We start from the raw sequence: 12,552 nt of genomic DNA on the forward strand, positions 1-12,552 counted from the left end.
TCACTGTCAAAAAGTCCCGCCTTATTTCTCGGCTGAATTTAGCCTCTCAGCCCCTCTCCTTCTCCTGCCTCCATTGGTTTGACACATCTTTGGACACACTTTGGCCCGTGTCCAAATTCTGCCCATCCGTCCCCTCTGATTTGCCCCCATTTTTAGCAGGGATCAGATTCTGAGGGCCAGGAAGGGCGTCAGGTGCTCCTTGTACATAGCAGGTTGCTGGTCAGGCGCTTGTCCCAGATATGGAGGGGTTTTAGAGCTGCCTTGATAGCGAGAGATACCTGAGATGTGGCCTCCAGGAGAGACATGCTGCCTGTTATGTGAGCATACCACAACTGCGAGTATAATCACACACAGCACCACTGGTAGCTGAGCTTTCTAATACAGTGGGCGTTCCGCCACATCTCCCCTTCTCAGTTTTATAGTCCTACCCATTACGAAATTTTACCAAATGCACCTTGTCATGAACATAACATAACATAACACTGCTGGACTGGGTCAGACCAATGGTTCGTCTAGCCCAGTCTCCTGTCTCCCATAGGGTACCAGAACCAGAATTTCAGGGACAATGCACAGCACAGGGCAATGTTGGAGTGATCCAGCCCTGGCTTCCACGCCTGGCTTCTGGCAGTCAGAGTTTAGGTTTGCTCTGAGCATGGGCTGCATCCCTGAGTATCTTGGCTAATAGCCATCGATGGACCTGTCTTCCATGGACTTATCCAGGTCTTTTCTGAACCCAGTTATACTTTTGGCCATCACAACATCCCACGGCAATGAGTTCCAAAGGTTAATTGTGCAGTGTGTGAAAAAGTCCTTTCTCATGTTTCTATTAAACCTGCTGCCTATTGATTTAATTGGGCGACACCTTGTTTTTGTATTGTGGGAAAGGGTAAATAACCCTTCCCTAGTCACTTTCTCCACACCAGTCATGGTTTTATAGACCTCTAGCAGATCCCACCTTAGTCGTCTCTTTTCCAAGCTGAATAGCCCTAATTTTTTTGGTCTTTCCTCACATGGAAGCTGTTCCATACCCTTGCTCATCTTTCTTGCGCTTCTCTGAATCTTTTCCGGTTTCACTGTATTCTTTTTGAGCTGGGATGATAAGAATTGGACACAGTATTCAAGGTGTGCATGCACTATGGATTATTGTGGTGGCATTATATTTTCTGTCTTTTTTAAAATCTTTTTCCTAATAACATATTTTTAGCCTTTTTGACCACTGCTGTGAAATGAGCTGATGTTTTCAGAGAACTATCCACGCTGACTCCCAGATCTCTTTCCTGAGTAACAACGACTGATTCAGAACTCATTACTATATGTGTATTTGGTATTATTTTTTCCATTGTGCATTACTTTGCACTTATCCATATTTAATTTCACCTACCATTTTGTTGTCCAGTCACCCAGGTTTGTGCGATCCCTTTGTAACTCTTCGCAGTCTGCTTTGGACTTAACTATCTGGAGTAGTTTTGTATTATTTGCAAATTTTGCCGCCTCACTATCTACTCCTTTTTCCAGATCATTCATGAATATGTTGAGCAGTGCTGGTCCCAGGACAGACACACCATCCAACTAAACACCATCTATCGGAGTGTGTCTATTCTGTCGCCCCTCACCACTGCAGTGTTTGAGCACCTCCCATGTACATCAGATTGGCCAATGCCCAATCCCCAGAGGGCTTCATATCACTTCCAGCTCTGCTCCCTGTGAATGTGGTTCTTACTGTGGTGGAAATATTTGATCCCAGAGGAAGGTTTGCAGCATTTCCTAAGGGTGTCCAGACTGTGGCTCCATCCCGTCTCTGCTGGAAGCTTGTTGTCCAGCTGGATCCCCTCAGCTCAGAATACTTCATTTCCAGCTCTCACACCACATCGATGCTGTTCCTCTTCCTCCTGACGTCTGTCTGCCTTCAGCCAGCCACCTCCCGGGGCTCACTGCAGGTGCTGCCAGGCAAAACTAACAGCCACAAGGAAATGACTGGCCAGAGAAGTTTTCCTTCCTAGTGTTTGACACTTTGGAAAAACTGCATGTTTAGACTGCTCTGTGACGTCCCCCGTCAGCTTCAGTCTGTGGTTTCAGGCAGCAGAGACTCCAGGAGGCCATGAGGGACCGTGCAATGGCTAGTGGAGTTTACAAGAGAGCGTTCAGACACTGTGGTGACGGGTGACAGCGCAAAGCCCAGAGAACGAGAGTGAGAAAGCAGAAGGAGCTAAAAGATCAGTCTGGGGGACATTCAAAGCAGAGGCCAATGGTTGGCATGGTCAGAAGACAGGAGGATGCTGCGCTGCATGGACCCTGGGTCTGAGCCAGCATAGCTAGAGCCCTGCAAGTCCACAGATATCCACTGCATAGCCACAGGTAGCTGCAGATTGCGGTGGATGCAGATCCAAACTGTATATTAACGCCCTGCAAAGCCGGGGATATCCACTTCATATCTGCAGATCATTTCTGGAGATCAGATGTGGACAAAAATGTTGTATCCACGCAGGGCTCTGAGTATAGCCAGTCTTATGTGCAACGGGGGAGTGCTCAACCTGTCAATGCAGAGCTGTGCTGGTGTCTGAGCTTTGCATCTCTCTCTCCCCTTTCAGCGCCACCGTTCTGAATAAAACAAACAGATCATCAGCCCCATTCTCTATTGGGGGAGCATGGGAATAATTTCTGCCCCAGCTGGCTGTCTCTTCTCGGCAGCTCTCTGCCTGGCTTCCCCAGCCTACTGCAGGCTTTGGAATAGGCGGAACCTCTCGGGAGCATTTAATGTTAATGATCCTCTCTAGGGCCCCATGATCCGTTCATTGCCGGGGGTTTTGGGACCAGCGAGGACTGCCAGCTGATTACCGAGTCACAAGGGCATTGGGCAGGGTCCGTTGGGCCTGTCTCACTGAGCTGCACCTGGTCTGTTATGCGAGGGTCATGCCTGGTCTCCCACTGGCTTCAGAGCCGGGTAAGTACTTAGAGGCAGGAGCTGTGTGACAGCAGGGTGAGTGGCCTTGAGGTGGGAAGCACATTTTGTTAGGGGACAGGAGCTGGCAATGTTCTCATGAGATGGCAGATCAGGCCTCTCAACGGCTGTAAAAGCGGATGAAGGCTGACGCAAGTGGGAGATCTCCAGTCACTTCGGACTTTCCCCTGCCACTGGGCTGCGGACCTCCAGCTTGTCAGGGTCGTGTGGTCGCTGGAGGTGCACCAGCCTCCCCGTGGGAAATGCATTCTCCAGCCTGCCGAGGCCTGCGGCAGCAGACAAGTGATGACGGGGACAGGGTTAGTGAATCGGGCAGTCCCTAGCCACAAATCTGCATGTAGGCAGCGGGAGCTAGAGAGTCGTCTTGCACCTGGACTGAGACGGGGTGCAATCCAACAGCTGCTATCGCGACTGAGCAATCCTTTTTAGGATCCCCTCTGCACACCCCGCACGGGGAGAGGGCTAGGAAAGGTGCCCCAAACCTAGGCTGTCTCATCCACTCCGGGCTGGGTTCTCGTATTCAGCAGGATCACTCTGCCTACAGTCGAAACTATAAAAAGACAGTGACTTTTGCTACCTGGAATGTTGCCCCCCCCCCCTCGATGGATACAAAGATAACGTAGGAGTGGAAAGAAGAACTGCTATCATTGCCAGGGAGCTGACATCGCTGCCCTGAGTGAGACAAGGTGCCCAGATGAAGGTCTGGAGAGGAAAATCTGCAGAGGACAGGCGCGTCCATGGTGTTGGCTTTGCAATTCAGATGTTCGTTAGGCAGCTCACAGAATTACCTGTAGGAATCAACGAACGCCTTGTGACTCTCCGTTTCAAACTTAGCAACAGCCACTTTGCTATTGTCATCAGCGCATAGGCCCCAACTCATGATGCTGACGAGAAAACCAAGGGACAATTCTACTCAGCTCTGACTGAGTCCTGACTAAAACTCCCAACCAGGGCAAGGTAATTCTCCTTGGAGATTTCAGTGCTGGAGTTGAGCATGAGTCAGATCTTTGGCATAGCGCGATTGGAAAAGAGGAAGTAGCGGCATCCTCCTTCTGAGTAAATGCATAGAACATGGCCTGGTTGTCATGAATGCCATCTTTAGACTGCATGATACGTATAAAAGCACCTGGAGACATCCTCGCTCCCGCACTGCACCTTCTTGACTACGTTATTGTCAGAGCTGAAGATCAGAAGGATGTCTGCATCACGAGAGCCATACATGGAACTGACGATTGTTAGACAGACCATCGCCTTGTTAGATCCATCATGAACTTTCAGGTTGGTTTGAGGCACATACACAGGCAAATTCAGCACAAAAGAAAGCCAGCGTCACGTCTCCTCAAGATACAGTGGCTTGGGAGAAACTCTCCAAGAGCGGTTTTCCGCCGTGCCTCTGGTTGGTGTGGCTGGCGGCCGGCTTCCCTCCAGTGGGTCTCGCACCTTCCTGCTTGTAGTAGGCCAGGAAGTTGCCCGTCACCCCGTCTTCCCAGGGGAGGGGGTAGGGACCCGGGCCCACCCGCTCCTCCGGGTCCCAGCCCAGGGGCCCTATGAGAAGCAGTTCTGTGCTGCTGGTACTGCTTTCCAGCCAGCACACTCTTCCCCTGGGCTAATTCTCCCCCTCCTTCAGTCCTTCTGGCCTCTTGAGCCGGTACCTTCCTCCTCACTGTTCAACCCCAGAGCTCTGCTCTCCAGTCCAGTCCAGTCCGCTCCTCAGCACAGCACAGCACAGCACTCCTCCTTCCTCCAGCTTGTGCCCTGTGTGTTTGGGGCGGAGCCCTTTTATGGAGCACCTGGCTGAACCTTAATCAGCCTCAGCTGCTCCTAATTGCCCCCAGTGGCTCTGAGTTAGTCCGCAGGGAACAAGGCCCGGAGCATTCTGGGGCTCACATACCTGCCATCCACCACTCTTCTACTGCCTCCTGCCTTCACCATATCACACTGGCTATGATAATGAACATTTCTGGAAGGAATTAAAGGCTGACATTCTCTTGGCTTGTGTTCAGTGCATTGGCTATGTCACCCGATGAGAACGATGGTCAGATTCAGTGTCTGCGCGACTGGAAAAGAAAAGCTCATCGCACATGGCAAAATGACATATCACACCCACAGCAGGAAGAGGCATGTAAGCAACTTAAGGCTGAAGCCCAAAAGAAAATTTGCGACATCAGAAATAGGTGGTGGCGAGAAAAGGCCAGCGAGATCGAACTCGACACTGATGGATATGACATGAGGAGCCTTTTTCTGGCAACACGGGCCATTTATGGTCCACGCTCCCACGATCTCACGTCACTCCGAGCCCAAGACTGGCTGAGGTACCTTAAGGACAATGAATCCATCAAAGCCAGATGGAGGGAGCATTTTGAGTCACTCCTGGATTGTAGAGTCATAGAAGACAAGGGTTGGAAGGGACCTCAGGAGGTATCTAGTCCAAGCAGGGCCCCCACATGGGGTGGAAGGCTACACTTTACTGGGGTCCGCAGGCCCTGGGCGGCCAAGCCCAGACTGTAACCCCCATTACCATGAGGAAAAAAATTTTCATGGTTCATGAGATTGTATGTCTGGGATGAGGTATTGTGGGGTGTGTGCAGGAGGGGGCCCGTGTTACACGTTTCTCCTGGGCCCAAAAAAGTTATGCTTCGGCCCTGAGTCCAACCCCTGCTCAGAGCAGGACCACCCCGACTAAATCATCCCAGCCAGGGCTTTCTCAAGCCGGGCCTTAAAATCCTCTAAGGATGGAGATTCCACCACCTCCCTAGGTAACCCATTCCAGTGCTTCACCACCCCCTAGGGAAAATTTTTTTCCTAATACCCAACCTAGACCTCCCCCCCCTGCAACTTGAGACCGTTGCTCCTTGTTCTGTCATCTGCCACCACTGAGAACAGCCTAGCTCCATCCTCCCTGGAACCCCATGTCGGGTAGTTAAAGGCTGCTATCAAATCCCCCCTCATTCTTCTCTTCTGCAGACTAAACAAGCCTAGTTCCCTCAGCCTCTCCTCGTAAGTCTTGTGCTCCAGCCTCCTCATCATTTATGTTGCCCTCTGCTGGACTCTCTCCAACTTCTCCACATCCTTTTTGTCGTGGGGGGCCCAAAACTGGACACAATACTCCAAATGCGGCCTCACCAATGCCGAATAGAGGGGAATAACCACTTCCCTCCATCTGCTGGCAATGCTCCTACTAATGCAGCCCAATATGCCGTTAGCCTTCTTGGCAACCAGGGCACACTGCTGACTCATATCCAGATTCTTATCCACTGTAACCCCCAGGTCCTTTTCTGCAGAATTGCTGCCTAGCCCGTCGGTCCCCAGTCTGAACCGTGAGCTCTGATGCCACTACTGAATCCATACCTCAATGATATGAAAGAGAATCACTTGCTGATTCCCTTCCCTCCCTCCCCCCACCCCAAAAAATAACATGCGCCATCATGCAGACGAAGAACAACAAGGCAGCAGAACCAGAAAACTGATGTGGGCATCATAAGCTGGGAGGAGCAAACCACCAACCGACCTCAATGGCGTCTACTGGGAGATGAGGTTGCAAGTTTGAGCCAAGATTTTGTCCTGGGCCCACAGCCAGCTCCGGGCACGGCAGAAACAAGGGCTCTGACCACTGATGTCAGTGTCAGTGAAAATGCGAATGGCTCCGGGTTGGGATGTGAGACTCAGTTTCCCCTCGCATTATCTGAGCCAAGCTAACTCAGCTGCAAACCCACTGGGGCCAGAGTGAAGGGCCTGGGAGACAAGTCTCCTGCCCCACCTTTTGGCAGAGGCTGGGGCGATGTGAATCCCGTATCTCAACCTGCCCAGGGATGAGAGAATCGGTGGAGACCCTTTCTGGAGAAGGAATAAAGATTTTCCCTGAGGCAGAAATGCTCCATCCCACATCCAGGGCAAAATAAGGGGGAGAGGGACAGGACAGACAGTCCAAAAGTATTCCAGTGTTACCAGATTTGCCTTTCACCTTGGAGTGTGCTCATTTATTAGGGTTACCTTCCTGGAAGGGGGTGTGATTCTAGGGGTGTGATTCTATTAATGTACCGCTTGTGTTACTTGTGTGTTCATAGGGCTACAAGTCCCCTCCCAATGGAGCTATCCTGCAGGACCTAAGATTGTCAGGGCTGGGTTCCTCCAGCCCCAGATTCAAATAAACACCCCACAGATACACACACACACACATACACAGTTCAGATAAATTTAGTGTGTCTGAGCGGACCGGGCTATCAGCACTATCAGCTGACCCCTTATGTGTCCCTGAACTCAGCAGGCTGGGTGACACCACACTCTCAGTGGCCACCCTTATATGCCCCTTTGCCACGCACCAGGATAGAGCGCACTTCTGAGCAGGCTGGGTCCAAACAGCACCTTTTTGGCTACTCCCCTTATCTGCCCCTGGACTCAATCAGGCTGGGTCAAACAGCACTTTGAGCCACACCCTTATTTGCCCCTGGACTCCGTAGGCTAGGCAGAGCAGCACTTCTCAGCTGTCCCCTTCATATGCCCCTTTACACCACAATTGTTCTAGCAGTAACCTCCTGGACGAGCAAACCCCACAAGATTTTTGGGCACTCCAGGGATCTTTGGCTTAGATAAGAGAAGCGTTGCTACAGAGCAAGATAGGGGCCAAGAACACAAAGGAGTAAAATAAAGTTTGGAGAGATAGAGAGAGAAAGTGGCAACCAGCTTGTTTATAACAGATATTTTATTGCCAGGTATATAAAACGTATGATACCAACAGTGATACCAGACAAGGAGAGACCAACAATCACACGCTTACAATACTACACAATTACAGGTGGGGTATTGGAGAAGCTAGCCCAGGTTTGATTACAAAAGTAGAAAGTTATACCTGGACTAAGAGAGAGAGAGAGAGACAAAAAGTGTGTTGGGGGAAGAACGGGGGCGGGGGGCGGTCTCACCACTCCATGCAGCTCCGAGGTTCCCAGGAACAGGCTGGTCAGTTTAGTGTCTGGAGCGCTTTTTGTCTGGCAGAGTGCCCCGCACGAACAGTCAGGAAGAGGGGAAGTTCCAGTGGAACTGATGCAACATTATGGATCCAAGCATCAGAACAGAGGGTTGAACTCTGATAGGGGGTTTTGTAGACCCCAGGTTTGTTTATGGATAAACAATGTCTGGACAAAAGGAGCTGATCCTTCCTGGAAGGGCGTCTTTCCTTGAGAGACAGCTCACAATGCAACCAGGTTTCAGTGTTTTGCATATCAATAACTAGAATGGTCTGATAACTGCGGAGCTGGGTGTGTACAGGTGTGAGTTCATTTACATCGAGAGCAGAGATCTCCCAACATGCAGTGCGTCCCTGCTTCGGCAATCCCAGAGTTCAGTGCGTTCCTTGCTTTACCTATCCCAGAGTTCAGTGCGTTCCTTGCTTTACCAATTCCAGAGTTCAGTGCGTGTTCCATCTTCGATGTAGTTGAGGCTTCTGTATGCCCCCTTTTACATCTTTGATGCAGATGAGGCATGGGGGGTTGTGGCGTGCTTGATGGGATTGTTTTCCACTGCCTTGTCATATTGAAATGCCTTTGGTTTCTGGTTCAAGCATGGACAGGAGGGTTTTTTTTTTTTTTTTTTTTTTGGGGGGGGGGTGGGGTTCAGGTGAGCCAGCCCTGGTTCCCCAAGAACACAGAGCTGCTAGGTAACATCCAGGCCTGGGGGTAGGAGGAGGTGCCGGGAGAAAGTACTTTCCTTCTCATAGACTCTAAGATCAGAGGGGACCATCACGATCATCTAGTCTGACCTCCTGCACAACGCAGGCCACAGAACCTCCCCACCCGCTCCTGTAATAGACCCTGACCTAGCACTGAGTTACTGAATCCTCAAATCATGGTGGAAGGACTTCTGAAGTAGCCAGGACCTTTTCCCACTGGACAAGGGGTTACTGGAGCCCAGGAGTTACTGCTTGGTCAGAGCGGCTTTCCGAGTCCAGGCCTGTCCTGACCACCCAACGATTTGAGCGGGTGCAGTCCTCACCACCCTGGTGGGAGGGAAACCCCGGAATGCGGCCCTAGGAGCTGGCGGTTTCTGTGCAAGCATGAGACGAGCCCTTTCCGGTTACCCAGAGCGGGCGGCCCACTCCCCAATCCCCCAAGGAAACAGCAGAAGTGACTGAACTAGAAGCAATTCCAGACAGTATCTTTCATGTTCCTCGGCATGCGTCACTTTCCCACGCTGGGCAGAAATAGCACGTGAGTGCCGACGTGCTTTCAGCTAATGCAAATCCCGGCTAAAATAACTGACTGGTCAAACTGACGTGAAATAAGTGGAGTGAATTAAAACAGATGAAACTACGTTGAGAGCCCACTGGACAATTGCCAGCTTTACGTGGCTGTTGTCTCTGTCGTGGAGAGGAGAGCTCTCTCGCCTGTATTTTCTCTAACATTTAGTGCTCGGTTGATACTTAGGAGAGTGCGTAAAGAGTCATTGCTCTCACTCCTTTTCGCACATGGCCAAGAAAGGAGACAGCATTACACCCAGAGACACTCCTGTCCCCTCCTCCCGGTCCACGTAGCCATTCCACCTTGGATCCATGGGCTTCTCCATACCCTGGGCAGTACCCAGCTACCTGATAGTGACAACAATGACCACAGCAACACCATCATTAGTGACAACCACATCTGGTTGACGGAGTTCACCAGCACTATCCGTTCGACGGGCTCAGTAATAGCAACCCAACTCATGCAGCCACGGCTTTGAGTGTCCTGTTGTGCCTCCATTTCCTATCGCGCTTGGTTTTACGACAATATCCTGATACGGGCGGTATCATTTCGCCACTAAGCCCACTGCAGATTGAGAAAGCATCGAGTCAGCCCAGAGAGGGGTCTCTCTGGTGGGGTAGACACTGGATCTCATTAGAAGGGCAGAACTAAACCATCAAGATGGACAGCCTGGCTGGTCACAGGAAGGCTCCGCATCTGGCCCTGCCACAGAAGCCAGTGAGATCTATGGTCATTTGGCTCAGGCTCTCCCCGACCCGCATCTTGTGTGTGCATGAGCCACAGCTCAAGAGCTGCCGCACCTAGACACACGGGAGGACTGGGCCAAAAGAAATCTGATGAGGTTCAACAAGGACAAGTGCAGAGTCCTGCACTTAGGACGGAAGAATCCCATGCACAGCTATAGGCTGGGGACCGACGAGCTAGGCAGCAGTTCTGCAGAAAAGGACCTGGGGGTAACAGTGTATAAGAAGCTGGATATGAGTCAGCAGTGTGCCCTGGTTGTCAAGAAGGCTAATAGCACATTGGGCTGCATTAGTAGGAGCATTGCCAGCAGATCACGGGAAGTGATTATTCCCCTCTATTTGGCATTGGTGAGGCCACATTTGGAGTATTGTGTCCAGTTTTGGGCCCCCCACTACAAAAAGGATGTGGAGAAGTTGGAGAGAGTCCAGCGGAGGGCAACAAAAATGATTAAGGGGCTGGAGCACAGGACTTATGAGGAGAGGCTGTGGGAACTAGGCTTGTTTAGTCCGCAGAAGAGAAGAATGAGGGGGATTTGATAGCAGCCTTTAACTACCTGAAAGGGGATTCCAGGGAGGATGGAGCTAGGCTGTTCTCAGTGATGGCAGATGACAAAACAAGGAGCAACGGTCTCAAGTTGCAGTGGGGGAGGTGTAGGTTGGACATTAGGAAATAGTTTTTCCCTAGGAGGGTGGTGAAGCACTGGAATGGGTTACCTAGGGAGGTGGTGGAATCTCCATCTTTAGAGGTTTTTAAACTGCGGCTTGACAAAACCCTGGCTGGGATGATTTAATTGGGGCTGGTTCTGCTTTGAGGAGGGGGTTGGACTAGACACCTCCTGAGGTCCCTTCAATCCTCATCTTCTAGGATTTTGATTCCTACAGCGAGGGGAGAATCCCTTCCATTGCTGTAGGGTCTAGCGCTGTGCTACTATAGCGTTCCCAGTGCAGACATCCCCTCACCTCTCCATCTTCTCTGTGCCAGGACAGACAGGCTGGGTCTGTGCGTCTCTCAGCCAGGCATGTCCTACAGCCCTGGAGCCAGTTCTGCGGGCTGACTGGCAGCCCCAAACTGCTGCATGGAGGGCACAGAGCCCCACTGAGCTGGGACTCACCCACCTTGGTTTCCATCTGGAACCCCTTCAGTGGCTTCACCAGTGGGAGTGAGAGCAGGATCAGGCCCCCGAGGCTTGCCCCTGGTGCTCCGCCCGCCCCAGCTCCCTCGGGCGCCCTTCACACAGGCCGGGGAAAGCAGGGGACTGTTTGTCAGTCTCACGCTCTCCGCTGAGCTGCAGCTTCCCAGGTGAGGTGGAAACCCTGCTGGGATTCCACAGCCATGGCTATAAATGGCTCGGCACCGCGCTCATCTGCACGTCGCAGATTCTCTGCACCCTCCTGCTGCCCAGGACAGCCCCTCTCTGCTGAGCAGGAGCTGGGTGAGTGCTGGGCTCTGGAGCCCAGAAACACCCCTCGGCAGCAGCACCTGCCCCACATAACAGCCCGGAGGAAGTGTACAGCTGAGCCAGGTGAGGGGGCCCTGCTGGGCGGGCTTTCCCGGGCCGGGGAGCACGGATGGGGCAGGCTCAGGGTGTGGGGTGAGCGCTGGGAACCAGGTGGGTCTGGAAGGCTGGGCTGAAGAAATGGAGCTTTTCAGTTTCCCTTGCCACTGTTCCCCAGCAATTCTCAGAAGCCAAAGCCGTGGTAAGTTAACTGATTCCCTGCAAGTGGTGTCCGGCTAAATCACTGCGGCACAGCTCCTCTGTCTGGCGAAGAACTGACACAAACGAGGGCTTTCATCCAAACGACTATTCCTCGGCGGTGAAGCACACATGCACACATGCAGTGGGTTCAGGAGATCCCTGATATAGCCCCCCGGCTGAGATGATTTCCAGTGACCACTAGCCGGGCTTCCAGCTACCCTCTGTCTGCCCAGCTGACGGGGAGTTTAGGTGTCCGCTCCTTGCCTGAAGCAAAGCTGCTGCTGACTGCGCTGAGGTACGTACCGTTATCTAATTCTTTACAGCTAACTCTGACAAAGCACGTAACCTGGAGGGACTCCTAGTGCGTCAGCATAACAACCTCGCTGGGACACCAGTCCTCCGGATTCCAACCACTCCTCCTTATCCCAAAACATGTCCAGTCTTCCCAGCCATCCCAACAATATGTCAGGGGCACCTGAAACATGCAACTCTCTGCCCTTGCCTCACAGAGATTTAGGATTTTCCTAGCTGTGTGACGGCGGGGTTTCAGCTGGCACTGGCTGGAGACACAGGATGGCTGAGGGTGACCAGATGTCCCTATTTTATAGGGATAGTCCCAATATTTGGGGCTTTTTCTTACATAGGCGCCTATTAACCCTACTCTCTATCCCGATTTTTCACACTTGCTGTCTGGTCACCCTCGGCTGGTGACTGCGGTACTTTCAAGTTCTGGGGTACGCGCAGGAATGTCCGGCTCTGGGCTAACACCCCATCCATAACTCCAACGCCCCCCTTTGCTGCCTCTGACTCCCACCTGGCTCCAGAGCCTGCGCACCCATACACACACAAAGTCTCCCTGCCAGGCTCCTACTTAGCTGAACTCTTTCATAGCGTCACGGCTTTTAAAGTCAGAAGGAGCTGTC

This window comes from Emydura macquarii, unplaced genomic scaffold (genome assembly GCF_026122565.2).
Source record: "Emydura macquarii macquarii isolate MOO-44397 ecotype Brisbane River unplaced genomic scaffold, CSIRO-AGI_Emac_v2 contig_3411, whole genome shotgun sequence".
Classification (NCBI taxonomy): domain Eukaryota; kingdom Metazoa; phylum Chordata; order Testudines; family Chelidae; genus Emydura; species Emydura macquarii.